Consider the following 24848-nt stretch of genomic DNA (forward strand, 5'->3'; position numbering starts at 1 on the left):
TTTACTTGATTAAGTTTATATTAGGGCTTTGATTCAGCGAATTCAGTAGGACATTGAGTCCCTGCCCCCCATGGTGGGCAGTTATTTAAGAAGTAAATACACAGGAAGAGGGCAGAGGAATAGAGATAGCTCATTAGACACGGCAGAGGCCCTGGGTAGAGAGATGAGCCTAATAGTCTACAGCTGACCTTGTGAAGAGACCATAGCAGCTGAGCCTGGAAAGAAAGGAGCCCTGGGGAGAGAGATGAGCCCTCCAGGCTACAGCTGAGAACAGAAGAAGCTGGGACTATGGAGCCTTAGGAGGGAGAGGAAGGCTGAAACCTCACAGAGGCTGTCAGCAATCTTGCTCCAACACATGGCAACGGACTTTGGTGAGAAAAGTAAATTACTCTTTTATGGTCTTGTGGCTGTAAGCTTCTATCCCAAATAAATACCCTTTATAAAAGCCAACAGATGTCAGGTATTTTTATTCGCACCCTTTTGCCTAATACACATGGTATACCAGAAACCTTTGTATCTTTTACCACTTCTCACCTATTTGATTTCAGTTCATCTGTGTAGACAGCTCTGTGTGTGCTACTAGTGGCTCAAATCCCATGGTATCTTTCTACTTGAAAAAAGTTTGTCAACTCCTGCTCTAAAACTCACAACCCTTTCTATTCAGGCTTGCAAAGATGCAACATGGTGTTTTTCCACCACAGATACCTCTCACACCATGGGATGTGGTAAACCTGAAGGCCATGGTAGTCAGAGCAGCTCTCATACTTTCTTCAGAGCCCTCCTTTGTTCTGTCCCTGCCTTTCAAGTCATCTGATAAATGCATTGGAGCAGAATTCTCAAATGTGATTATACTGTCTCTAAAACTCAAAGAGGCCTACCAAGCATTGTGCCTCTTCCGTAGTGGTAGGAATTTTAAGGTGTATGATAACCTGTGCTGTCCTAAGAATAGGTCTGTACATGCTCCAAAGCCCTAAATCCATAAAATTTTCATTACTCTGGCCAGCTCTGAATCTTTGAAGGTTTATCTCCAACTAGCAGATGTACAGAAAACTTAGCTGAGTGAGCAAAGTTTTAACTACTCTATGTAGCCCAGATAGAATGATGTGGAGACTATAGTGGGTTAGAGAAATGTTCTGTAAGTTTCCGTATAGGCAAGACTCCACAGACTATACTGACCATGGAGAATTAACAGGGAAGAGTCTGTAATGTATACTGATGTCCATACCAAGATAACGTGCCTTGCTTCCAGTTTTTCTGGATAAGTGTTGAAAAGAATGCATTCCTGTATCAGTTCCAGTGCATAGTGCCAGAGGCTGGGCTTGTTTTACTAATAATACCACATCAGGAACAGCAACTGAGATTAGTGCTACCATTTTGGCTGAATTTGTGGCAGTCCAGTATCACCTGCCATACTTCATTGGGTTTTGCCAGGCTCAGACATGTGAATTTAAGTTTGATAATATTAGAGACACCAGCTTAGCATAATGTAAATAGACAGTGGTGCCATTCCACCTGGAATGTTTCTGAGATATTGCCATGTTTATGCCCACTCAAACCACACCCTTTTTCACAATGGTAGTGGGTGGTCATTATCTTCTGCCTCCTTGAACTAATATCCTTGGCAGTTATCTGATTATCTTTTTCTTAGATGTCACATTCAGTTAACTACACAAGGAATCATATAAGCTATTGGAAATTAATCAATAAAATGTATGACTGGATTGGTGAGAAACAGTGGAGACACTCCTCCTACATCCACTGCCACAAGTGGCCATGGTTCCTCTGGGTTAAATGACCCTCTCCCCACACTTTCTCTAGTGCCCATAGTCCCCGTATGTCATTAGACATTTCTATCTATGTATTCTATGTGACACACACACACAGACACAGAGAGACACATCCACCTGACCTAGAAAACAAAGCAAAGCAAAACAACTTTAATAATAACAAAAGAGAAGCAAGACAATCTGAAATAGGTTTTGGAAAGAAATCCTCAATAACTCAGGCTACCAAGCTGATCTCACCTTTTTATTCTATGAAATGTGTATGAAAACTTTTAACTTCAAGATACAAAGGATCTGAGGGAATGAGTACTGGCTGTTGCTACTTTTCAATGCAGGAATTGCTGTCCTGGGTTGCAGCTTACTATAAGTCATGTGTGAGTGTTTAGTCTAGATTTCAGGTCTTTCTTCTTTCATTTGTCCATTTATTCGACAAATATTTCTTGAACAATTATAATATGCTAGGAATGTGTTGGGTGTTAGGGCTCCAATGATGAGCAAGTTCTATTCTTCACCTCTCTGCTTCTTCTTTGGTAGGGACATTTATCTGACTAGTGGCAGGATGAATGACACTACAATTAGGGAGCCAACAACAAGGATGTTGCAGCATTTCCAGTGCAAATAGGTGTCTCCCAACTATGCTTATGGAATGTCTCCTTTAGTCCTTACATGCCCAATATGGTATAGTCAGTGACTCCACTTGTTCTTTCTCTCAGTTAGCATGATTATCTGTCAGATTCAGGTGGGGCTTTCCATCTGAAAGTTATCTATGAGCACATTTTCTTCTTGATTCAACGTACTCTTGAGCTTCCTAGGACTTCCCACTAGATTGTTCAGTTTAAATTATTTGTGTGCACTAAAATGAATTTTATGCCTTTTATAAATGAATTTCCACCATTTGGATTTTAGATCCATCCACATTCTAAATTCTCTGTTCTTACTCAAGAGAGACATAGAAAATGTTTGCAAGAATTTCCTTTCTCCTGGCAAGAAAGAGATGGGTTCAGAATATTGTGGGCAACTAATGACAGAACTATTTTTAAGTGTTAGGAAATGTCATTAGCATGGGAATATTGGAGGGAGATATTCTAAGTCACAAGACGATTTTAAAAGTAATAAATTTATTTACATTTAGGTTTGTGTAATAATTAGAATAGAGTTAGTAGTAGTGTCAGAAAATTTTGGGACATGCTGAAATAAATGGAAAATAATAAACTTTAAATAATAATTACATATGAATAAGGATTTTTGTAGAGTGTAGGAATATATTTAAAAAGTTAAATATTTTTAATATTTCATATATATTTCTTAATATTTTAAACAATCTTGACAAGGCTTTTCTTGACAGGTTGTAGAGATAAATTTTTCGATTACATTCAGGAAAAATTAGTTCTAAGAGATGTTTACTGAATTTCCCACATTCTAAGATCTTGTCTTTTGAGAAAAATACCACTGATATAAGATGTGAAAATGATCTAAATTTCAGAAATTATAAATTGTAATAAAATATACCTACTGGTTATTTTTGCATGCTGAATATTAATAATTTGGGTCCAGTCTAGAAGAACTTCTTCTCTATCACTTTTAGGGCTTCTTTTATCTCCTTATTTCTCAAGCTATAGATCAAAGGATTCAACATGGGAATCACAATACCATAAAATATGGAAGCAACCTTCATATTCTCCTGGGAATTACTGTTTTGAGGCTGTAAGTACATGTAAAAGAGGTTTCCATAGAAAATGGTGACTGCTGTGAGGTGGGAGGCACAGATGGAGAAGGCTTTTTTCCTCCCTGCAGTAGAAGGCATCTTTAGGATGGCAGGCAGGATGTATATGTAGGAGAAGATGACAATTGACACAGTGAACATCAAGTTAAATCCTAAAAAGGCAACAAGCAGGATGATGTTGATGTGAACGTTGGAGCATGAAAGGGCAAGAATTGGGGGGCCATCACAATAAAAGTGATTGATGGTGTGGGATTTGCAAAAGGACAGTGAAAATGTAAAGCCTGTGTGTACAGAGGAATTTCCTGAGCCCATCACATAAGAACCAGCTACCAATTGTATGCAGACTATTCGGGGCATGACGATAGGGTAGTGAAGTGGGTTACAGATGATTTCATAATGGTCTACTGCCATAGCAGCTAGGAGGTAACAGTCACTGGTGGCAAATCTTACATAAACCCATAATTGCATCGCACATCCCACAAATGATATTGATTTATTTTCTGAGATGAAGTTTTGCAACATCTTGGGAGTGATAGCAGAGGTATAACTGATATCAATAAAAGCCAAATGTTGTAGGAAAAAATACACAGGTGTTTGAAGTCTGGAATCTGTCCTGATGAGTAAGATCATTCCGATGTTACCCACCATAGACGTTGTATAGATTAGTAGAAATACAATGAAGAGGACATGCCGAGACTGTGTTGGACACCAAATCCCATAAGGAAGAATTCATTTACTTCAGTGCCATTTCCTTGTGTCATGGTTACCAAAGTCTGGAGGGATGAAGAAAAGAAGGGAAATCCTCCTGACTTTTTTTTTTTGTCATCACCACAATCAATTTTATTTTTATTTTTTCTTTGTTTTTTTAATGACTTTAAATTAAAGTTAATAGATCACAAAGAATTCTATACTGAAAAACATAAAAAAAGTAAAAGCATTAAGAGTTTCCCATATAACCCACTCCTAACCCCCCACCACATCATTTTTGTAAATTGTGTTTTTTTGAAGGTATATCCATCACAAAAAAATGTTACATTAAAAAACATAATAGGTTCCCTTATATCCCCCACCCACTCCACCCCACTGCCACACCAACAACCTCCTCCATCATTGTGGCACACTCATCCCAACTGTAGTTCACACTGTCCCCCAGTACATTCAGTGGGTTATGGAAGGATATACAAAGTCCAGTATCTATCCCTGCAATATCACTCAGGACAACCCAAAGTCCTCCAAATGTCCCCACATCATGTATCTTCTTCCCTCTTCCTGCCCTCAGCAACTACCACAGCCACTTTCTCTACATCAGTGCTACAATTTCTTCCATTATTAGTCACAATAGTTTTATAGTTTTCAGTAAGTCCACTCTAATCCATATTATATTCCTCCATTTTGTGGACCCTGGGATGATGATGTCCACTCCACCTCTATATCAAGAGGGAGCTTAGATTCCACATGGGTGATGGATGCAATTCCTCAGCTTGCACTCTTGATTTTCTGGTGTGGTGGTTGACCATATTCACCTCTCTGTTAGCTGGCCTGTGTAATTCCAATGAACCAGAGAGTAGGAGTTGCAACTTGGTAAGGCTCAGGGCCCAGTTGGCACATGGGCAGTCCAGAGATTCAAGTCCCCCGAGTATGCACCATCCCTAGCGACAACTGTAGGTTCAGTAAAAGTGACAGTAGACGCATGGGTAGAAAGGTTACATCTGAGTCCAGCTCCATCATACTCAGGAGAACAGATTCCAAAGCAGGGCCCTCTGACATGGCACATAATTCCAAATCCATCTGCCATGACGATATAACCTGTGGATCTCCATAGCCTTCAGGACAACCAGCACCTAGGGTTGTATCTACTTTGGTCTCTCTGGGTTCCTGCTGAGCTGTGTGTAAGCATGACCCCTCTGATGACCTCTGGCTCTTTTTGGAAGACTCTTAGCCATATAAACTCATTTGTCTTTGCCATCTCTCCCTTTTATTCAAGGTCAAAAAGAAGTTTTTAACACTTGATCCAACATGTAGGCTGAGATTTTCTGCTGGTCTGAGTTGACCCTTTAATTCAAGGTCTCTTTCTAGTTGCATCATGAGTTAGTGATAGGTAGCAATCCCTTGGTGCTAGGGAGGCTCATCCCCAGGAGTCATGTCCCATGCTGATGGGAAGGTAATACATTTACATGCTGAGTTTGGCTTAGAGAGTGGCCACATATCAGCAACTTGGAGGCTCTCAGGAGGTAACTCTTAGGCACCCTGCAACTCTAGGCCTTTTTCATATTTCAGGCACACAGGCTCATAAGCATAGTCATCAGTATCAGGGGCTCATTATTGGACTATCTCTCCTTTGCAGTTGCACTTGGGGGATTATTGTTGTTCCATTGGGGAATGTGACAGAGCTCCCTTGGGTAGGAACTCAGCACTCCCTCAGTTGATGTTTGTAACTATATCTACTATAAAAATACCCAACATATATCAGAACATTTTTATGTCCTCTATATAAATGCCCTGGAGAACTCCCCCCATCAATAACACCCTACACCAGTGTTCCTTCCCTGCCGTAGTTGAACTTCTCTGTGGTACAAAACTTCTCCAACAGGGCGGGGCAAGATGGTGTCTGAGTGAGTGCACCTTATAACCTTTCCTGCAAAGAAGCGGCTGAGTAGGGTTGGAATCCTGCTAGACCAGGCTGTTTTGGGTGTTTGCAGGGCAGAAGGTGTCTGGACGTCAATTTAGTGGGACGGTGACAGAGAAGATTCTTGTAAAAGGTAGAATTTTGGGTCTCTTTTATGGAGATTGGGGCTGCATGCGGGACGCTTCCCCCTGGGGCTGGCGGCCCAGTGGTGGCGATTCCTGGAGGCTTTGCTGCACTGGGGAGTTCCCAAACCCTGAGTGGGCTATTCAGGGGCTTGCAGGGTGGGAGGTGTCTGGAAGTTGATTTGGTGAGACAGTGACAGAGGAGATTCTTGCGAGACATGGAATTTTGGGTTTCTGACATGGAGATCAGAGCTTCTGGTTAGAGCCCCTCCCCCTAGGGCTGGCGGCCCAGCTGCAGCGGTTCCTGAATGGTTTGTAGTACAGCAGCACCCCAGCAGGCTGTTTTGGGGGCTTGTAGGGCAGGAGGTGTCTGGAAGTTGATTTGGTGAGACAATGACGGAGGAGATTCTTGTGAGACATGGAATTTTGGGTTTCTGACATGGAGGTCAGAGCTTCTGGCTGGAGCCCCTCCCCCTAGGGATGGCGGCCCATCTGCGGTGGTCCCTAAATTGTTTGTAGTGCAGCAGCACATCCAGAAGGCTGTTTCAGGGGCTTGCAGGGAGGGAGGTGTCCCAAAGTCGATTTGGTGAGACAGTGACAGAAGAGACTCTTGTGAGAGGTGGAATTTTGGGTTTCTGACACAGAGGTCAGAGTTTGTGGGCGTGACCCCTCCCCTTAGGGCTGGTGCCCAGCTGCGGGGATCCCTGAGGGCTGTGTTGCACTGCAGTGCTTCCAGGCCTCCTGTTAACCGAATGCGTGGTTCCCAGGTCTGTGTCCCCTAAACTCTGGTGGCCCACACTCCAGAGACTCACACCTCTTGAGCCTGCAATATCACAGACTTCCCATCCCTGAATCCACCATGCCCTGAGGTCCATCTGAGGTCCTTGAATGTCCTAGCCCTAAGCATTTGTGTGTTTTTTTTTCTCTTTCTCTTTTTTCTTTTTTTTATTGTCTTGGTTGCTAATATTGCATTATCTCCTGGTCTTTTCTCCCATTGTATCCCCCAAGGTCCTTTCTCGTTTATTTAGGTTTTTTTTTCCTTTTCTTTTTCTTGCTTGTTTCCCTACCTTTTCTTTGCCCACCCACCTTTTATTCTTCTCTCTTTTTCCTTTTCTCTCTTTTTCTTCTTTTTTATTTTATTTTATTTGTGGTCACCCCTCGGGCTGAAGTGCGGTTTGCTGGCCTGGTGGGGGAGCAGCCGCGGCAGGCCAAGCCGCTGCCCCCATAATAGGGTGGCTGGTCGGACTCACCGCCACCCCTGAAGGAAGCTCGGCATGGGCGCAGAGTGCCCTCGGGTCTCCCCTTCTCGGCAGCCATGCTTCCGCGGCTGCCCCTCCTCCCGGATGGCGCCACACGATGCCTGTGGGGTGGCACCCTTCTTCTTCTTTCTCCCTGCGCAGGCACAGGGCGGAAAATTCCAGTCTGTCCTTTTTCCCTCCCCCGACAGCAGCAACAGCCAGGCGTGGGCGGGAAACTCCAGTCTGCCCTTTTCCCCTCCCCCGACAGCAGCAACAGCCAGGCGTGGGCGGGAAACTCAAGTCTGCCCTCCACCCCAGCAACAGCAGCCACCAATCCCTAAACCCTGCCCCTTCCCCCAGCAACAGCGACAGCCAATCCCTAACCACCACCCCTCCCCCGTCCAGTACCGCCCACTGACCTTTCGCCGGCAACCAATCAGAACAGGGCGTGGCTTCGACCAATCAGCCTTCCCCAGCCCCTATAAAACTGTTGCCTCTCCCTCAGTAAAGTGGACTTGCGTGTTTACCTTGTCTCCGCGGTAGTTCTTCTGCCATGCGCCCTCCAGTCCTGGGAGCCCCGACAAGGGCCTGGCCTCCCTTGTCCCCAGTTCGTCGCCTGCTTCTCCGGGCGACCCCTTCGTCGCCTGCTTCTCCGGGCGACCCCTTCGTCCCCTGCTTCTCCGGGCGACCCCTTCGTCGCCGGCTTCGCCGGGCTACCCTGTCAGCCGAACCGCGCAACCCCTTGTGAGACCGCAGCCAGACCCCACCTCTACCGACCGAGCAAGCCGCCGCATTTATTTATACTATAGGTGCTGCAGGAAGCGCCCCACATTTGCTGTGCTACCTCATCCTCCATTTCCTCGTTTCTGTGTGAATTGATTTTGGCCACTTACACTATCCCCTATCCCCCACATCTTGCTATCGTCCATCATCTACTGCCTCTCTTACATTCCACCTCCCTTTCTTTGGCCCCCAAATTGTCTAACTTTTAATTTCTAATCCCTTTGTTCTGTTTTCTGTCTTTTATCCACTCTTGATATTCTTGTCTTTCTTTTCTCTTTCCCTCTCTCATGAAAACAATGGCTTTTTAATTCATACAATATTCCTCCCCATATTCAGTTGACTATCTTATTATAGGTACTCTACTTACTTCTATAACTCTACACAACTTACATGAATCTAATATCCATTCTCACAGATCTCACATTGTTGCTCTGTTAACATTTATTACCAATACTACTTTACACACTTTCTTTTCTTACACATTTTCCTTTCCCTGGCCCTATTATTTTCCCTCAAAGTGAACTTAGTCAGCAACAAGAAACTAGAGTGAGAAGAACAAAGTGACAAAGAGAAGACATAACACTTATGCAAGAACAACAACTAATTAATCCCCAAGACTAGACAAAGAAGCTAAGGAACTGATTAAACCCATCAAGGTAAAATGATGACCAGACAGCAACAAAAATCTACAAACCAAGCCAGTAGTAATCAGGAAAACATGGCTGAATCCAATGAACAAACTGAAAACCAGGAAGGGGAGTAGAACATCGGAAAAGTAATTAAAGATCTCAAAACATATATTAGAGACCAACTTAATGAAGTAAAGAAAGAGATTAACAATATGAAGAAAACATTTGGAGAGGAAATTGTAGACATACGCAAAAAGATAACAGATATGATGGGAATGAACACCACAGTTCAAGAAATCAAAAATACACTCTCAGCAAATAGCAGCAGATTAGAAGAGGCAGAGGAGAGAATTAGCAACATGGAAGACAGTACATCTGAAATCAAACAGATAGTAGAATTGATCGATAAAAAGATAGAAAAAATCCAGCTAGGACTTAGGGACCTGAATGACAATGCAAAAAGCACAAACATATGTATTATAGGCATCCCAGAAGGAGAAGAGAAGGGAAAGGGGACAGAAGGGATGTTGCAGGAAATAATGGCTGAAAACTTCTCAAATCTACTGAGAGAGATGGATGTACATGTCCAGGAAGCACAACGCACCCCAAACATCATAAACCCAAACAGGCCCACCCCAAGATACATACTTGTCAAAATACCCAATGCTCAAGACAAAGAGAAAATTCTAAAAGCAGCAAGAGAAAAGAAACCATCACCTACAAGGAAGGCTCCATAAGATTAAATGCTGATTTCTCATTTGAAACCATGGAGGCAAGAAGGCAGTGGTATGATATAGTCAAGGGACTAAAAGAAAAAATTTCCAACCAAGAATACTCTACCCAGCTAAGCTAGCATTCAAAAATGATGGAGAGTTCAAAATATTCACAGATAAACAGAAATCGAAAGAATATGCCAACAAGAAACCTCCCCTTCGAGAAATACTAAAGGAAGTTCTGCAGGAAGAAAGGAAAAACCAGGAGAGGCAGAGTTGGAGAAGAGTGTAAGAGCAACAAAAAAGACAAAGAGAGAAGGAAAAAAATGAACAAAATATGACAAACACAAGTCCAATAAAAATATGGCTAACATAAATAATTACTTGGAAGTAATAACACTGAATACCAATAGATTAAACTCACTCATCAAAAGATTCAGACTGGGACATTGGATAAGGAAATATGACTCATCTATATGCTGTCTACAGGAAACACATCTTAGACCCAGGGATTCATGGAGGCTGAAAGTGAATGGTTGGAAAACAATCTTACAAGCAAACAATAACCAAAAAAAGGCAGGAGTAGTTATAGTAATATCAGACAAAATGGGCTTTAAATGCAAAACAATTGTGAGAGACAAAGAAGGATACTACATATTAGTGAAAGGGACACCCTCTCAAGAAGAATGAGCAATCATAAGTATTTATGCTCCTAACAAGGGCATCTCCAAATACGTGAGGCAAACACTGGAAAAACTAAGTGAAAGAATAGATGCCTCTACGATTATAGTGGGAGACTTTAATACACCACTATCAACTTTGGACAGAACATCTCAAAAGAGAATCAGTAAAGAAACAAAATATTTGAACAGTATATTAAAGAAGCTGGACCTAATAGACATATACAGATCATTACACCTGAATACAGCAGGATATACATTTTTCTCAAGTCTGCATGGATCATTCTCCAAGGTAGACCATATGCCAAGCCACAAAGAAAGGCTCAATAAATTCAGAAAGGTTGAAATCATACAAAATAATATCTCTGACCACAGTGGAGTGAAACTGGAAATCTGCAAGGGCCAGAGGCCCAGATTTCACACCAAGATATGGAAATTAAACAGCACAGTATTAGAAAAACAGTGAGTCAAAGAGGAAATCTCAAAAGAAATTAATAACTACCTTGAAACTAATGAAAATGTTAACACAACATATCAAAACATACGGGATGCAGCAAAAGCAGTACTGAGAGGGAAATTTATAGCCATAAATTCATATATCAGAAAAGAAGAAGAGCAAAAATTAAGGAACTAACAGCACATTTGGAGGAATTATTTAAAAAATAAAAAGTAACACCACAGGAAGAAGGAAGAAAGAAATAACAAAGATAAGAGCAGAACTAAATGAAATAGAAAATAAGAAAGCACTTGAAAAGATAAACAAAACCAAGAGTTGGTTCTTTCAAAAAGATCAATAAAATTAACAAACCCTTAGCTAGACTAACAAAGAAAAAAAGAGAGAAGATGCAAATACACAAAATAAGAAATGAGAAAGGAGGTCTCATTTATGAAATAAATAAAGACTATCCTAAGAGGATACTTTGAAAAACTATACTCTAACAAAAATGACAATTCAGAGGAAATAGACAAATTCCTAGAAATACATAAGCAGCCTATATTGATGAAAGAAGAAATTCATGATCTCAACAAATCAAACAATTCACAAGTAAAGAGATAGATCAGTCATTAAAAACCTCCCAACTAAGAATAGCCCTAGGCCAGATGGCTTCACATGTGAATACCACAAAACTTTCTGGAAAGAACTAACACCAGTCCTTCTGAAGCTCTTCCAAAAAATTGAAACAGAAGGAACATTACTGAACTCATTCTATGATGCCAACATTACCCTCGTTCCAAAGCCAAACAAAGACACTACAAGAAAGGAAAATTACAGACCGATTTCTCTAATGAACCTAGACACAAAAATCCACAACAAAATACTTGCTAACCATATTTAACAACACATTCAACGAATTATACACCATGACCAAGTGGGATTCATTCCGTATATGCAAGGATGGATCAACATAAGAAAATCAATCAATGTAATACACCATATAAACAGATTGAAGGAAAAAAATCACATGATTATATCTATAGATTCAGAAAAAGCATTTGACAAAATACAGCTCCCTTTCTTGATAAAAACACTGCAAAAGATTGGAATACAAGGAAATTTTCTGAACATGATAAAGAGTATATATGAAAAACCCACAGCCAACATCATTTACAATGGTGAAATCCTAAAATCCTTCCCTCTAAGATGAGGACAAGGCAAGGATACCCACTCTCTCCCCTTCTATTTAACATTGCCTTAGAAGTACTTACTCGAGCACTCAGGCAAGAACCAGATATAAAAGGCATTCAAGTTGGAAAGGATGACATGATCCTATACATAGAAAACCCTGAGAGGTCTACAACAAAGCTTCTAGAACTCATAAATGAGTTTGGTAAAGTCTCAGGTTATAAGATCAATGCACAAAAATCAGTAGCATTTCTGTACACCAATAATGAGCAAGCTCAGGAGGAAATCAAGGAACAAATACCATTCACAATAGTAAATAAAAAAATCAAGTACCTAGGAATAAGTTTAACTAAAAATGTAAAAAACTTATACACAGAGAACTACACAAGGCTGTTCAAGGAAATCAAAGAAGACCTAAATAAATGGAAGAATATTCCCTGTTCATGGATAGGAAGACTAATATTATTAAGATGTCTATCCTACCAAAACTGATCTACACATTCAATGCAATCCCAATAAAAATCAACACAGCATTCTTCAAGGAACTAGAAAAACTAGTTATGATATTTATTTGGAATGGAAAGAGGCCTTGAATAGCCAAAGACATATTGAAAAAGAAAAACAAAATTGGAGGAATCACACTACCTGATTTCAAAACATACTACAAAGCTACAGTAGTGAAAACAGCATGGTACTGGCACAAGGAGAGACACAGACCAATGGAACCGAATTGAGAGTTCTGATATAGATCCTCATATATATAGTCATGTAATAGTCGATAAAGCCACCAAACTCTCTCAACTGGGAGAGAATAGTCTGTTCAACAAATGGTGCCTGGAGAACTGGATATCCATATGTAAAAGAATGAAAGAAGATTACCAACACACACCTTATACAGAAATCAACTCAAGACAGATCAAAGACCTAAATATAAGAGCCAAGACCATCAAGACTTTGGAAAGCAGTGTAGGGAAGCATCTAAAGGACCTTGTAATAGGAAATGTCTTCATGAACTTTACACCACAAACACGAGAAGCAAAAGAACAAATAGATAAATGGGACTTCCTCAAAATTAAAGCCTTCTGCATCTCAAAGGAGTTTGTCAAGAAAACGAAATGAGAGCCTACACAATGGGAGAAAATATTTGGTAACTTTATATCTGAAAGGAGACTTATAACCTGCATATACAAAGAACTCCTATATCTCAAAAATAAAAAGACAAACAACCCATTTAAAAAATGGGAAAAAGATTTAACAGACACTTCTCCAAAGAAGAAATACAATTGGCTAAAAAGCACATGAAAAAATGCTCCAAATCTCTAGCTACTAGGGAAATGCAAATCAAAACTTCAATGAGATACCATCTTGCTCCCATAAGATTGGCAGCTATGAAAAAAACAGAAGACTACAAATGCTGGAGTGGACGTGGAGGAATGGGAACACTCATCCACTGCTGGTGGGAATATAGAAAGATCTAGCCATTCTGGAGGACAGTTTGGCAGTTTCTCAAAAAACTAGCTATAGATTTGCCATATGACCCAGGAATTCCACTGCTGGGTATCTACCAAGCAGAAATGAAAACAAGGACACAAACTGATATATGCACACCAATGTTCATAGTAGCATTGTTCACTATTGCCAAAAGTTGAAATGAAACCAAATGCTCATCAACAGATGAATGGATAAGTAAAATGTGGTATATACATACAATGGAATACTACTCAGCATTAAGAATGAATACACTACAAACACACGTGATAACATGGATGAATCTTGAGAACCTTATGTTGAGTGAAGCAACCCAGGCATTGAAGGACAAGTACTACATGACCTCATGATATGATATAAGTAAACCAAGCTGTCTCAGAGAGCTAGAGAGTGGATGATAGACTTAAAGAAAATTGGGGAGTAAAGGAAGGATGTAAGCTGACACCAACATGGGTGAAATCTATTATAAACTGGAGGTAAGTATGTGTACTAGGAAGGGATAAAATGGGAGCATAGGGTTACCTTTGGGTGGGGCTTTGTGGGCTTGAGAGGGGCTAGGGATGGGCAGATGGGTAATATTGCCCAAGAAATTGGGGGGAGGGTGGGGGAACATATGAATATAGGAGATTACCAGGTATTTGGTTGAGAGCATAATGCTGAGAAAACTTTTTCAAAAACATAATAAGGAAGGTTACCTGTTTAAGATGCTTAAAGGGGATAATCTGATGCTGGTCAGGCTGCTTGGGAGTGTGTGAGTGCTCATTTTGCCATAGTGGATTATTCATTGGACAGATACCCATATAATGAGATTTAAGGTATACCCACATCCTGGGGAGGAGTGATACCATGGAATAGAGGAAATTGTATCTCTTGAGAGAAATGGTGGCTCCCAGTGCGTTAGGGCAGTTGAGCATGTCAAGCCCTCAACACTGTGGCAAGTATCTCTGAACATGGCCCTTCAAGCAATGAAGATTGACTGTCACTGTGAGCCCTGAGGGGAGGGGGAAAGAGGTATTGAATAGATGGAATCAATATAACTGTGTGGACAATAGAAGTGTTCCACAAGACTACACAAGAATGGATATAAGGCATGTTAAATTACACCAAAAATGTGTAGGGGCTGGTAGGTTAACATATAAATCATAATATAAAACATAAGATAACTAAAAATTTAGAAAATTGTATACTCTAAAATATAAACCACAATGTAAACCCAAATGTTATCTTTTTTGAAAGCTATTGTCTCAATATCTGTACATCAGTTTCAGTAAATATGGTATGAATATGTTAAAAAATTATTGCTGTGGAAAGGGAAAAGGTTTTATGTTGGATATGTGGGAGTACTGTATATTGTATATATGAATTACTGTGATCTAAAACTCTTTGAAGATCAACTTAATAATTAGAAAAAAGAAAAGAAAAAGATAGGATGTAGAATTTTTCCAAACTAATATGTATTCTATATCTAACCTTTAAACTCATTGTTATATTCCATTTTACTATTAAGGGAACCTGGCAATATATTGGGCTTCACTTTTCAGGAAGTTCTGGATCACAGGGAGGTTCAACAATGGCAGCGGAGGATTACTGGTGTGGGATGTTATTGACAGGGACACATGGTTGGCAGGGAATTCTACAGGGCATATATCCAGGGCACATAAAAATGTTTGGATATATTCGTAGTGGAAACAATTAAAAACAACAACTGAAGGAGTGCTGAGTTCCTAGCCAGGGGATCTCTATCACAGTCCCTAAAGGAACAGCAACAATCCCCCAAGTGCAACAGCAAAGACCAAAAAAGAATGAAGGTCCAACAATGAGCCCCTGATACTAATGACCATGCTTGTGAGCCTGTGCACCTGAAATAAGAACAGGGCCTAGAGCAGCAGTGTGCCTAAGAGTGACCTCCTGAGAGCCTCCATGTTGCTCAAATATGGCCAGTCTCAAAGCCAAACTCAGTGTGTAAATTTGTTGCTGTCCCCCCAGCGTGAGACATGACTCCCAGGGATGAGCCTCCCTGATGCCGAGGGATTACTACCAAGTATCAGCTGATGATGTAACTAGAAAATGACCTTGAATAAAAGGTTCAACTCAGACCAGCAGAGTATCTCTGTCTACATATAATAGCAGGAGTTAAAAATGCTGTTTGACCTAAATTAAGGGGGAAATGGAAAGGACAAATGCGTTTATATGGCTATGAGTCTCTAAAAAAGAGCTGGGAGGTTATCAGAGGGGTTGCCCTTATGCACACCTGAGCAGAGTCCCAGAGACAGATAAAGTAGATACAGCCTCAGGTATTGGTTCTTCTGAAGGCTACAGAGACCCACAGGTTTTATGGTCATGGCAGATGGAGTTCACTGCCATGTCAGTTGACCCTTCTTTGGAGTTGGTGTTTCTGCGTGATTGAGCTGGACTCATGTGATCTCTTTTCACAAGCCTTTCCTGTTACTTTACCAGAATTGTAGTTGGTGCTGGGGTTTAATATATACTCAAAGTATCTGAATCTCTGGACTGACCATATGATAGCCAGGCCCTGAGCCTCAACAGTCTTCAGCTCCTACACTCGGGTTTATTGGACTTACCCCACTCAGCTAACATGGAGTTGAAGGTCAACCACCACACCATGGAGCCAAGAGTGCCTACAACTGAAAGCAGGAGGATTGTATCCAACATCCATGTGGAATCTAAGCTCCCTCTTGATATTGATGTGGAGTGGACACAACCATTCCAAGATCCACAGGATGGAGGAATAGCATATGGATTAGAGTGGACTTACTGATATTCTATTCATGAACTATTGTGATTAGTCATTGGAGAAAATGTGGCATTGGTGTGGATAAAGTGGCCATGGTGGCTGTTGGGTGTGGGGAATGGGAGGAAGAGATGAGATGTGCAGGGGTTTTTGGGACTTGGAGTTGTTTTGGGTGGTGCTGCAGGGACAGTTACCAGACATTGTATGTCCTCCCATGGCCCACTGGATGAACGTGGGAGACTGTGGGCTATGACGTGAACCATTGACCATGAGGTACAGCGGTGCTCAGAGATGTATTTACCAAATGCAATGAATGTCTCATGATGATGGAGGAGATTGTTGCTATGGGGGGTGGAGGGGGGTGAGGGGGGTGGGATGTATATGAGGACCTCATATTTTTTGAATGTAATATTAAAAAAATAAAGACAAAAAATAAAAATAAAAAAATAAAAAATAAAAAATAAAAACAAAACAAAACATAAAACAAAAAAACAACAAAATAGGATTCCTACTCTGAAGGTCTTATTGTTTATTATGCTCAATTATTTACACTACTCATGAGAAGACACATTAATAATATTTCCAGTAAAAGAGGATAGATACAGGATGTCAATAGTGGGGGAGGTTACTTCCTGGTCAGGCATGTCTCTGTAAGATAATTTATGCCAAGAATAGACTCATACTCTATTCTTGGTGTAAGGAGATGAGCAGGGCCTCAGCAAAGAGCATTTAGAAAGTAGTGGTGAAGAGGCAGGCGAGGAAAGGTAGAGGGCATCTAAAGTAGTTTTGCCAAGTTCTGACTTCAGTTTAGCTGCACACTAAAGAAAGCTCCAGCTACTTATATTTGTTGCAAATGCTACCACAAGTCTGCCATTTTGGAGGGATCAGGTTAGGTGTGGATTCCACAAAGGAAACAGCACTGATTGACAGTCCATTCCCATAGATCTACTCATGGTGTATCAACATTGCTCCCAATGCTCTAATTCTGGAATGTAATAATTTTGTGGAGAGACTCCTGCAATAAGGGAATACTTTTTCATTAAGAAGGAGACGCTTGTCCTTTTCAGCTAAAATATCTAAGGAAAGATAACTAGGTAGTCCAGTAATTTAGGTTGAAAGGATTGATCAGTGCTTCAGGGCTTTCTTCCTACTAGAGTTAACATTTCACCCTCTTTTTTTTTCAGCAGCCTGAGTTCCAAGTTGATTTTGTCTATGATTTGTGACATTAGTTGAAGAAAGAAAGGAAACTTGGAGTCACAGCTGCAAACTTCCCTTTTCTTGACATTCTAGGCAGGCAATGCTTATCACACTGGGTACATAAAATTGAATCATTATGTTTTGATATGACTTGGCCTGAATGTACTGATGAGCAACATGTCTGACCAGAGAATTTTGTTCCTTTCCTCCTAACCAACTTGAAAGCAAAGTCATGCCTAATATATTGCTAAATCCATTGATGTTCCCAGAATAAGTAGCACTTTGTATTTCTTCTCCATATCCCCATGTGACATCAGCTTAAAAAAATTAGAAGTATCAAAAGCAGTTTTGAAGGGAAAAAAAAAAAAAACCAAATAAAGTTTGAATCCTGGAAAAAGGAAGAGTGGAGCAGGATCCTTGCTGGGATAATGCAAATAAATCTACCTCGGAGACTTGAATTCCTTTTAGAAATGATCATTTTTTATTATAAGAGTATTAAACACATTTTTTTCCCTACAGAGTTGTGTGGGAGAAAGTGTAACTACAATGTAAACGACAATCCATGCTTAGTGGCAATGCTCCAAAGTGTGTTCATCAATTACAATGAATGTACCACACTAATGAAGGATGTTGTTAATGGGGGTAAATATGGGGGATGTTGGAGCTGGGCAGATGGGAATCCCCTATATTTTTAGTGTGAAATTTATGTAATCTACATATCTTTAAAAATAAAATATTTAAATAAAATTTTAAAAAGGACTGTTTTATTTATTTAATTTAATTTTACTTTTTAAAGATATATAGATCACAAAATATGTTACATTAAAAAATGTAAGAGGTTCCCATATACTCCACACCCCATAACCCCACTCCTCCCACATCAACAACTTCTTTCATTATTGTGGCACATTCATTGCATTTGATGAATACATTTTGGAGCACTGCATCACTGCATGGATTATAGTTTACATTATAGTTTACACTCTCCTCCAATACATTCAGTGGGATAATGGCAGGATATATAATGTCCAGCATCTGTCCCTGCAATATCACTTAGGACAATTCCAAGTCCCCAAAATGCCTCCACATCACATCTCTTCCCTCTCCCTGCCCTCAGCAACTACTATGGCCACTTTCTCCAGATCAATGCTACAGTTTCTTTTTTTTTTAAAGATTTATTTATTTAATTCCACCCCCCACCCGGTTGTCCATTCTCTGTGTCTATTTGCTGCGTCTTGTTTCTTTGTCTGCTTCTGTTGTCGTCAGTGGCACGGGAAGTGTGGGCAGCACCATTCCTGGGCAGGCTGCACTTCCTTTCACGCAGGGGGGCTCTCCTTACGGGGTGCACTCCTTGTGCTTGGGGCTCCCCTACGCGGGGGACACCCTGCGTGGCACGGCACTCCTTGCGTGCATCAGCACTGCACATGGGCCAGCTCCACATGGGTCAAGGAGGCCCGGGGTTTGAACCACGGACCTCCCATGTGGTAGACAGATGCCCTAACCACTGGGCCAAGTCCGTTTCCTACAGTTTCTTCCATTACTAGTCACAATAGTTCTATAGTAGAATACCAGTAAGTCCACTTTAATCCATATTTTATTCCTCCATCCTGTGTACCCTGGGATGGTGATGTCCACTCCACCTCTATATCAAGAAGGGGCTTAGATCCCACATGGTTGTTGGATGTGATTCTTTTGCTTGGAGTTGTAGGCACTCTTGGTTCCCTGGTGTGGTGGTTGGCCATCTTCACCTCCTTCTTAGTTGATCTGGGTAAGTTCAATGAACTGAAGAGTAGGAGTTGCAACTCTGCTGAGGCTCAGGACTCAGCTGGCACATGGTCAGTCCATAGATTTAAGTCTCATGAGTATACAGCAACCCCAGTGCCAATCACAGGCTCAGTAAAAGTGATAGAAGAAGCATGTGTAGAAAGTTCACATCTGAGTCCAACTCCATCACACTCAGGAACAGAAATTACAAAGTAGGGACCACTGACAAAGGCACTGAACTCCAGAGCCATCTGCCATGACCAAAGAACCTGTGTGTCTCCATAGCCCTCAGGAGGACTAGTACCTGGGGTTGCAACTACTTTGGCTGTCTCTGAGATCCTGCTGAGACTTGCGTAAGCGCGACCTCTCTGATGAACTCCTGACTCTTTTTTGAAGACTATTACCGTATAAACTCTCTCTTTGCCTTTTTCTCCTTTTATTCAAGGTCTTTTTCTAGTTAAATTATCTGATAGTGATTGGTAGTAATCCCTTGGTGCCAGGGAGCTCATCCCCAGGAGTCGTGTCCCTCTCTGGGGAGAAGGTAATGCATTTAACGCTGAGTTTGGCTTAGAGAGTGGCCACACATAAGCAACATGGAGGCTCTCAGGAGGTAACTCTTAGGCACCCTACAGCTCTAGGCCTCATTCAAATTCCAGGCACACAGGCTCATAAGCATGGTCATCAGTACTGAGTGCCCATCATTGGATCATCTTTCTTCACTGGTCTTTGCTCTTGCACTTGGGGGATTGTTGCTGTTCCATTGGGGAATTGTGACAGAGCTCCCCTGGCTAGGAACTCAGCACTCCTTCAGTTTCATTTGTAACTGTAACTACTGTAAAATACCCAACATATACCTGAACATTTTTATATACCCTATATATATGCCCTGGATAACTCCCTCTCAACCATATGTCCCCCATCAATAACACCCCAGACCAGTGTTCCTCCCCTGCCATAGTTGAACCCCTCTGAGGTCCAAAACTTCTTAAAAAATGAAGCCTATTAATAGGAATTCAATTAATAGGAAAATGAAACAGTAATAATAGGTTTAAAGATTTGAAATAGAATACATACTAATCTAGAAAAACTAAAATAAAGTAGAAATGAGCCTCAACAGACTCTAGCACCTACAATCTGATTTATTGGACTCACCTCACTCAGCTAAGATGGAGTTGAAGAAGGACAACCACCACACCATGGAGCCTAGAGTGCCTACAACTGAAAGTGGGAGGATTGCATCCAGTATCCATGTGGAATCTGAGCCTCCTCTTGATATAGAGGTGCAATGGACACAACCAATCCAATGTTCACAGAGAAAAGGTGGCATTGGAGTGGGAAAAGTGGACATGGTGGCAAATGGGTATGGGGAATGGCAGGAAGAGACGAGATGTGGAGGCGTCTTTGGGACTTGGAGCTTCCCTGGATGGTGCTTCAGGGGCAATCACTGGACATTGTAAATCCTCACAGGGCCCACTGGATGAATGGGGGAGAGTATGGGACATGATGTGGACCATTGACCATGAGGTGCAGAGGTGCCCAGAGATGTACTTACCAAATGCAATGGATGTGTCATGTTGATGGGAATGAGTGTTGCTGGGGGGGGGGGGGGGAGTGGTGGGGTGGGGGTGGTGGGGTTGAATGGGTCCTCATATATATTTTTTTAATGTAATATTTTTACAGAATAAATAATAAAAAAATAAATTAATTAAAAAAACACCGAAAAAAAATAAAGTAGAAAATTGGGGTATTAAAAAATGAAAAATATAAAACTTTGTTTTTTTACATTTGTGTTTCATCACTGTAATACATGTTGCCCTTTATGTACAGTGGCAAGGCACTTTCTTTTATTTCTTCTTCATTGTCTACATCCTTTTCTTAAAATTTTTAATTTTGTCTTAAAAAAGTTTTAAATCACAGTAAAGTCACATATACATTATAGGGGACTCCCCTATATCCAACATCAAACCCTTTTCCCCCTTTCCCAGCATTGATCTTTTTACATGTTCATGTTATATTTGCTGCAGCTGATGTACAGATATTGAAACATAGCTACCAAACATTTTGGTTTACATTATGGTTTATATTTTAGACTGTACAATTTTCTAAATTTTTAGATAGATTATGGTTTACATTTTAGCCTATATACTTTTATACATTTTTGGTGTAATTTAACATGTCCTATATCCATCACTGCATAACCTTGTGGAAAACTTCCATTGACCCCAGTAACCCTGCTTCCATCTATTCTATTCCTCTCTCCCCCCCAAAAGGACTTTATTTTTATTTTTTAATTTTTCAAATTTTATTTTATTTATTCATTTTTTAAAAAAAATATTACATTAAAAAAATATGAGGTCCCCATTCACCCCCACCGCCCCCACCCCACCACTCCCCCCACAGTAACACTCTCCCCCATCATCATGACACATCCATTGCATGTGGTGAGTACATCTCTGGGCATCGCTGCACCCCATGGCCAATGGTGCACACCATAGTCCACACTCTCCCACCTTCCATCCAGTGGGCCATGGGAGGACATACAGTGTCCGGCAATTGTCCCTGCAGCACCACCCAGGGCAACTCCAAGTCCCAAAAATGCCTCCACATCTCATCTCTTCCTCCCATTCCCCACACCCAGCAGCCACCATGGCCACTTTTTCCATACCAATGCCACATTTTCTCAATTATTAACCACAATAGTTCATGAATAGAATATCATTAAGTCCACTCTAATCCTTACTGTATTCTTCCTTCCTGTGGTCCTTGGCTTGGTTGTGTCCATTCCACATCTATGTCAAGAGGGGGCTTAGATTCCACATGGATACTGGATGCAATCCTCCTGCTTTCAGTTGTAGGCACTCTAGGCTCCATGGTGTGGTGGGTGACATTCTTCAACTCCATGTTAGCTGAGTGGGGTAAGTCCAATAAATCAGAGTGTAGGAGCTGGGGTCTGTTGAGGCTCAGAGCCTGGCTATCATATTGTCAGTCCAGAGATTCATATCCCCTAGATATATCTTAAACCCCAGCACCAACTGTAATTCCAGTAAAGTAGCATGAAAGGCTTGTGAAAAGAGATCCTATCTAAGTCCAGCTCCATCACGCAGAAACACCAACTCCAAAGAAGGGTCAACTGACATGGCAGTGAACTCCACCTGCCATGACCATAAAACCTGTGGGTCTCTTTAGCCCTCAAAAGAACCAATACCTGGGGTTGTATCTACTTTATATGTCTCTGGGACTCTGCTCAGGTGTGCATAAGGGCAATCCTTCTGACAACCTCCAGACTCTTTTTTAGAGACTCATAGCCATATGAACTCATTTGTCCTTTCCATTTCCCCCTTAATTTAGGACAAACAGCATTTTTAACTCCTGTTATTATATGTAGACAGGGATATTCTGCTGGTCTGTGTTGAACCTTTAATTCAAGGTCATTTTCTAGTTACATCATCAGCTGGTACTTGGTAGTGATCCCTTGGCACCAGGGAGGCTCACCCCCAGGAGTCATGTCCCACGCTGGGGGGAAGGCAGTGCATTTACATGCTGAGTTTGGCTTTGAGACTGGCCACATTTGAGTAACACGGAGGCTGTCAGGAGGGAATTCTTAGGCACAGTGCTGCTCTAGGCCTTGTTCTTATTTCAGGTGTATAGGCTCACAAGCATAGTCATTAGTATCAGGGGCTCATTGTTCGACCTTCATTCCTTCCTGGTCCTTGCGTTGCACCCGGGGGACTTCCACTGCTCCCCTAGGGACAATGACAGAGACACCCCCCCCCAGCCAGGAACCCAGTACTCCCCCAGCTGTTGTTTTTAATTGTTTCCACTATGAGTATATCCAAAATTTCCATGCACCCTGGATACATGCCCTGTATAACTCCCTGTCAACCATATGCTCCCTGTCAATAACATCCCATACGAGTATTCCTCCACTGCCATTGTTGAACCACTCTGTGATCCAAAACTTCCTGAAAAGTGAAGCCCCATATAATGCCAGGTTCCCTTAATAGTAAAATGGAATATAGTGATGAGTTTAAAGGTTAGATCTAGAATACGTATTGATTTGGAAAAATTCTACATCCTATCTTTTCCTTTTCTTTTTTCCTAATTATTGAGCTTCTCTTCGCAAGAGCTATAGATCTCAGTAATTCACATATACAATATACAGTACTCCCACATATCCACTATAAAATCTTTTCCCGGTTTTATGGTGGATCTGGGGAAATACTGTATATTGTATATATGAATTTCGGTGATCTAAGACTCTTCTGAAGCTGACATTATGTTGGGATTCACTTTACAGGAAGTTTTGGATCACAGAGTGGTTCAAAAATGGCAGCTGAGGAATACTGATATGGGATGTTATTGACAGGATATATATGGTTGACAGGGAGTTATACAGGGCATATGCCCAGGGTATATGGTAATGTCTATATATACTCATAGTGGAAACAATTAAAAACAACAGCTGGGGGGGTACTGGGCTCCTGGCCGGGGGGTCACTGTTGTGGGACCTGGGAGAGCAGCGGCAATCCTCCAGGTGCAACGGCAAGAACCAGGAAGGAAGGAGGGCCCAACAGTGGGCTCTTGATACTAATGGCTACACTTTTGAGCCTATGCACCTGCAATAAGAACAAGGCCTAGAGTAGCATTGTGCCTGGGGGTTTCCTCCTGACAGCCTTCATGTTACTCAAATGTGGCCACTCTCACAGCCAAACTCAGCATGTAGATGTGATGCATTCCCCCCAGCGTGGGACATGACACCCGGGGATGAGCCTCCCTGGCACCGAGGGATCACTACCACATACCAGCTGAAGAAGCAACTAGAAAATGACCTTGAATTAAAGATTCAATGCGGAACAGCAGAATATACCTGTCTACATATAATAACATGACTTCGGGAAGCGGTTTGACCTAATGTAAGGGGGAAATGGAAAGGAGAAATGAGATTATAAGGCTGTGAGTCTCTAAAAAGGAGTCTGGAGGTTGTCAGAAGGAGTGCCCCTATGTACAACTGAGCAGAGTCTAGGAGACAGATGGGGTGGATGCAACCCCAGGTGTTGGTTCTTTTGAGGGATAAAGAGACCCACGGGTTCTATGGTCATGGTGGAGGGGGTTCACTGCCATGACAGATGGCCCTTCTTTGGAGCTGGTGTTTCTGCGTGATGGAATTGGACTCAGAGGGGATCTCTTCACAAGACTTATATGCTACTTTATTGGAATTGTAGTTGGTGCTGGGTTTAAGATATATGTAGGGAATTTGAATCTCTGGACAGATAATATGACATCCAGGCCCAGAGCCTCAACAGACTTCAGCTCCTACACTTTGATTTATTGGACTTACTCCACTCAGCTAACATGGAGTTGAAGAAGGTCAACCACCACAACATGGAGCCTAGAGTGTCTACAACTAGAAGCGGGAGGAGTGCATCCAGTACCCATGTGGAATCTAAGCCCTCACTTGACATAGGTGTGCATTGGACACAACCAATCCAATGTCCACAGAGAAAATGTGGAATGGGTGTGGGAATGGTAGCCATGGGGGCTGCTGGGTGTGGGGAACGGGAGGAAGAGATGAGATGTGGAGGCGTTTTCGGGACGTGGAGTTGTCCTGGATAGTGCTTCACGGACAATTACAGGACACTGTAGATCCCCCCAGGGCTCACTGGATGGAACGTGAGAGAGTCTGGGCTATGATGTGGACCATTGACTATGGGGTGCAGTGATGCTC

General features: G+C 41.6%; 1 pseudogene; it reads right to left on the reverse strand.

Annotated features, from left to right (window-relative positions):
* Positions 1-3339: 3339 nt before the first annotated feature.
* On the reverse strand, positions 3340-4268 carry LOC101424866 (putative olfactory receptor 5AK3; annotated as a pseudogene).
* Positions 4269-24848: the final 20580 nt, after the last annotated feature.

Source organism: Dasypus novemcinctus, chromosome 10, assembly GCF_030445035.2.
Source record: "Dasypus novemcinctus isolate mDasNov1 chromosome 10, mDasNov1.1.hap2, whole genome shotgun sequence".
Classification (NCBI taxonomy): domain Eukaryota; kingdom Metazoa; phylum Chordata; class Mammalia; order Cingulata; family Dasypodidae; genus Dasypus; species Dasypus novemcinctus.